Source organism: Sorex fumeus, unplaced genomic scaffold (assembly GCF_029834395.1).
Source record: "Sorex fumeus unplaced genomic scaffold, SorFum_2.1 ptg000050l, whole genome shotgun sequence".
Taxonomy (NCBI): Eukaryota; Metazoa; Chordata; class Mammalia; order Eulipotyphla; family Soricidae; genus Sorex; species Sorex fumeus.
The window spans coordinates 2,849,846-2,854,962 of NW_026606107.1; the positions used below are offsets into that span (position 1 = coordinate 2,849,846).

The 5,117-nt window shown below is 41.3% G+C and overlaps 1 pseudogene; it reads right to left on the reverse strand.

Moving 5' to 3' along the window:
- Positions 1 to 3,643: 3,643 nt before the first annotated feature.
- LOC130032651 (Y-box-binding protein 1-like) lies at positions 3,644 to 4,773 on the reverse strand (annotated as a pseudogene).
- Between the last annotated feature and the right edge of the window lie 344 nt (positions 4,774 to 5,117).

A 5,117-nucleotide genomic window follows, 5' to 3' on the forward strand; every position in this document is an offset into this window, starting at 1 on the left:
GTTGTTAACGATGGCATCTTCCCATGTTGCAGCAATAGTGCCAAAGAGCTCCCGGTTGGTGATCATTCTGGAAGTTCTCTTCTTAAACCTTGCATCCATTTCTCCATGCTCCGTGAAGTAGAATTTTGCACAAAGGAGATGGTGTTCCGATCCCATTGGAATTTTGGGACAACAGTGACATCAGTCAGGCAAAACCGTTGATTGAACATGATGTGGTCTATTTCGTTGTGGAACCATCCACCGGGAGACTCCCATGTCCAACGTTTAGATTTGGCCTTCTGGAACTGTGAGTTACTATGGATGGTCTTGGTCGACATGATGAACTCAGACAGTCTCTCACCCTGTTCGTTCCATTCAGGCCATGGGTCCTGATGTGAAGTTCTTCAGCTGATCTTCTTGGTCCTATCTTGGCATTAAAATCACCAACTTAGATCTTGTAGAAGGTGTGGTCTTCTTTATAGAACTTCTCCAGCTCCATGAGGAACTTCTCAATTTCTCCTTCGTCATAATTGGATATTGGTGTGTAGACAACGAAGATAGAAACTGCTGGCAGTGAGCACATCATAAGACACTTAATACCCATCTTCCAGGATTACCACACCATATTTGATAGGGTTCAAATATGGTTTGAGCCATGGGAACACGTACAAGGGCGATTAGAGGCCGCCCCAAAAGCCTCTATCCCTCTTGGAGAGTCTGGCAAGCTACGGAGAGTATTCCGCCCGCACAGCAGAGCCTGGCAAGCTATCCTTTGCATATTCATTATGCCAAAGCCAGTAATTACAATGGGTCCTCATAAGTACATTAATAATTTCTGTGTCTGGACAATGTTACATGTACATTTGAGAATAGTGTAAATTCAACTGTTGGAGATGAAATATTTTCTAAATATCTTTTAAGTCCATCTTGTCTTTTTCATTATTTAAGGCTATTATTTACTTATTGTTTCTTCATTTCGTTGTTATTGCCGTGGTTGTGAGGTGCTAAAATACACCACTATTATAGTCTTGCTGCCAGTGTTTCTCCTTAGTTCTATTAATGATTATGAAATGTAAGCTAGAGAGATAGCTCAATGGATTGAGCACATGCTATGCATGTTGAATATCTAGGTTTGATCCCTGGCACTGATGGTCTCCTAGTATTGCTGAATGTAGCCTCCAAACAGAAAATAACAAAAATTGTGAAATGCGTTTTGGTGCTTCTTTATTTGTTGTATGTATATTAATAAATATAGCTTATTCTTTTGTTAGCCCTTAATTTTACGCATTTACAATGACAATTCCTATCTTATTTCTTTATTTTAGCTGGAAATCTTTTATTTGCTATAAGTACATGTCTTTTTTAGGTCGCCATTTGCTTGTGAAGCTATTTTTGCAACACTTTAGAGTTTTTATTCTGGAACCTGAGTTTCTTACACACAGCAAGAAATTAGATTTTGTTTTCATATTCATGTAATCACACTGTGCCACAGAATTGGCGATTTAAAACTTTTAACATTTAGTATACAGATTATATTATGTTATTTTGTTATCTATTGCCATTTTGTTACTTTTAGTTTTTTCTTATTTTACTGTTTTATCGCATATTTACTTTGGTTACAGTTGATATTTCAACACCAGTCCCATCACCACTCAAACCTGCTGAAAAGGCAACATTAGATGATTTGTTTTTTATTGCTTGTTATGGACAGAACATAATGTCTAGAACATTCTGCAGCACTCTTCTTGGAGCTTTGGAACTATTTTTTTCATCTGTTTTCTTTTTATTTTTTCCCTAACATCAGTATGACGCCATTATCTTACTAAAACAAAATAGTGATTTGTTATCAAATATTCAGTAGTGTTTAATTCTGATCTCTCATAATTTATGTTGACTTATTTGAATTAAAGTCCAGACATGGTCCACATTTTGTATTATGTTGTGTTTGGGGTGGAGTTTTTTTTCTAGTAATTTTCCTTATGGCATGCGGCGATAGCACAGCAGGTAGGCGTTTGCCTTGCACATGGCCAACCCGGGTTCGATTCCTCCAACCCTCTTAGAGAGCCCGAAAAGCTACCTGCCCAAATGGCAGAGCCTGGCAAGCTCCCCGTGGCGTATTCGATATTTCAAAAACAGTAACAACAAGTCTCACAATGGAGATGTTACTCGTGCCTGCTTGAGCAAATTGATGAACAATGGGAGAACAGTGCTACGGTGCTTACTCTTTTACTTTAAAATCTTGCTTTGGTGTCACATTTGATGTTCTTTTCAAATATATTTTTCAGAGATGGAGAGAGAGTGCAGTGGAAGATGTGCTTGCGTTGTATGCAGCTGACCCAGGTTCTATCCCCAGCATCCCACATGATCCTCCAAGTACTCTAGGAGTGATCTCTGAGTACAGAACCAGGAGTGAGCCCTGATCACCAGAGTGTGATATCTAAACCATTAACAAACAATAACACCACAAAAACCATTTTACTGTAATTTTCTTCTGTAGATTATGGGATGGAGTGATAGCACAGTGGGTAGGGCATTTGCCTTGCACATGGCCAAGTTGGCCGACCTGGCTGACCTTAGTTCAATTCCTCCACCCCTATCGGAGAGCCTGGCAAGCTACGAGAGTATTTTGCTTGCATGGTAAAACCTGGCAAGTTCCCCGTGACGTATTCGATATGCCAAACACAGTAACAACAAGTCTCACAATGGAGACTTACTGGGCCCGCTCGAGCAAATCGATGAACATCGGGAGGACAGTGCTACAGTGCAGATTGTGTTTTATGGTTATACTTAAGTTTATATGCAAAAGTGGCCTGCATTTAAATTTATCTGTTTTAAGAATTGGTAAAGCTTACTCTTGCATTTCTAGTAAAAATGTAGGTTTTAGAATGGGTAGTTTATTAACTTTGGTATATATGCTTTTATGACTAATTTCTCAATATATTACATGGCTCATTTTTTCATTTGCTCACTTAAATTCAGGGGGAATCACATCCTGTTGTGCTCAGGTTTACTCCTGGATCTGGAGTCAAAGATCACTCCTGATAGAGCTTGGGGGATAGGAGGACAATATGGGGGATCAAACATGGTTGGACATGTGCAAGTAAGGCAAATGCCTTACTTGTTGCACTCTTTGGCCTCCTTACATTAAAAATGTTTTGGCACTGAGATTTACAAAGCTATTTTAAATTGAGTTTTAGGCATACAATATTCCAGCTTCAAGACTATAACCAGTGCCTTTTTCCCTCTATCAAGTATTCGCATTCTCTGCTAATCACACTTCCTGAATAGAAACATTTTTAGTTTTAATTTTATGGTTTGGGTCCCAAATGTACAGTATGGGGATGTGGTTCAGCCCTATAGAAAAATTATGGAGCTTTCTTTCTTTCTTTTTTTTTATTTAAGACCTTTATTAACAGGTGCTTGCAGTTTGTTGACTTTTTTGAAAAGAATCAAGCTGTAAACTTTTTATTACGAATTAAAAATGAGGTTCTTAAAAATCTCAACTTGACCAGATACGAAACAATTTAAAAACCTTTAAAGGTGTATTGAGAAAAAAACCAGGCTTCTTTTTTATTCTTTTTCTAAAAACATGCTGTCATTACCAAAAAGAGCCGTCTTTAGGTAAAAAAAAATAATAATAAAAACCCTGCTGCATAGATAATGCAGATAGTTCTGGTTATCTGGTCAATGGGCAAAAAGCAAGCACTTAATGTCTTCAGCTCCAATCTTTTGTTAATTTCTTTTTGCTGTAATTTTATATTCATTTCTTCTTGTTGGATGACTAAACCGGGTGATGGCAAAGATGGTAAGCCAGTATTTACTGAACCCCAACCTGCTCAGCCTTGGGAGAGGACGAATTCTCAGCTGGTGGATCGGCTGCTTTTGTCTCTTTGCCATCTTGTAGTTTAGGGTTTTCTTGGTGTCTGCGTCAGTAATTGAAGTTGTGGCATTACCGATGTTGAGGTGGCTGCTGACCTTGGGTCTCATCTTGATTTTCCTTATCTTCTTCATTGCCGTCCTCTTTAGGCTGTCTTTGGCGAGGAGGTTCCCTGCAAAATCGTGGTCTATAACTTCGATACATACTCTGCCTTACTGGTCTACCTTGTTCTCCTGCACCCTGGTTGTCAGCATCCTCCATTACTTCTCCCTGCACAAGAGAGTTGGAATACTGTGGTCGACGCCCACAGGGTCTCTGCATGTAGTAAGGTGGGAACCATCGCCTGCGGTAGGGCCGGCATTGTTGGGCCTGGCCTGTGGGAGCACTCTCCGATCCCTCATTCTTTTCCCCACTCTCACTATTCTGGTAATTTTGCTAGAAATTGCGTGGAGGACCCCTGTGACGTGGATAGTGTCTATAATGTTCTGCTGCATATTTACTGCCTTGCACTGGAAATCCACCAGGGCCTGTAACATTTGCTGCCTCTGCACCCTTTTCTCCTTCAACAACATCAAACTCCACAGTCTCCATCTCCTACACTGTGAAGGTACTTCCTGGGGTTATTCTTCATTATGGCAGTCTGGTGTACAAATACATCTTGCTTGGCGTCATTCCTGTTGATGAAACCATATCCTTTCCTTACATTCAACCATTTTATTGTTCCCAAAACCTTCCTTGCGATGACCTTCTTGACCCCGCCAGTGGGCGCCACCAATGTGAGGCCGCCGGGGCTGCCGCTCTCTCCACTGCTGCCCTCGGTGCCAGGCTTGGTGTCGGTGGCACTGAGGGCGGGGACGGCGGGGCGGGGCGGGGTGGGATGCAGCGGGCGGCTGCTGGGTCTCGGCCTCTCTGCTCATGGTTGCGGTGATGGTGACTGGGGCCGGCTGTGGCAGCTGCTGCTCCTCCCGGGGTGTGATGGCAACTAGCCGGCGGCGGTGGGGCTGCTCAGGGCTCTCTGGGGTCCGCTTTCCGCTCCCGCTACCTATTGAACTCTATGGAGCATTCTAAAACGTAAGTTTAGTTCTCTTATATGATCCAGTGATCCACTTATAACCCATCCCCCAACACACAAAACATACATTTGAAAGTATATATGCACATATATGCTCATTGCAGTACAGTATCCAGAATTTGAAAACAACCTAAATGTCCAAAATGTCCAATGACAGGTGAATGGGTAAAAATTGTAATATATATATAT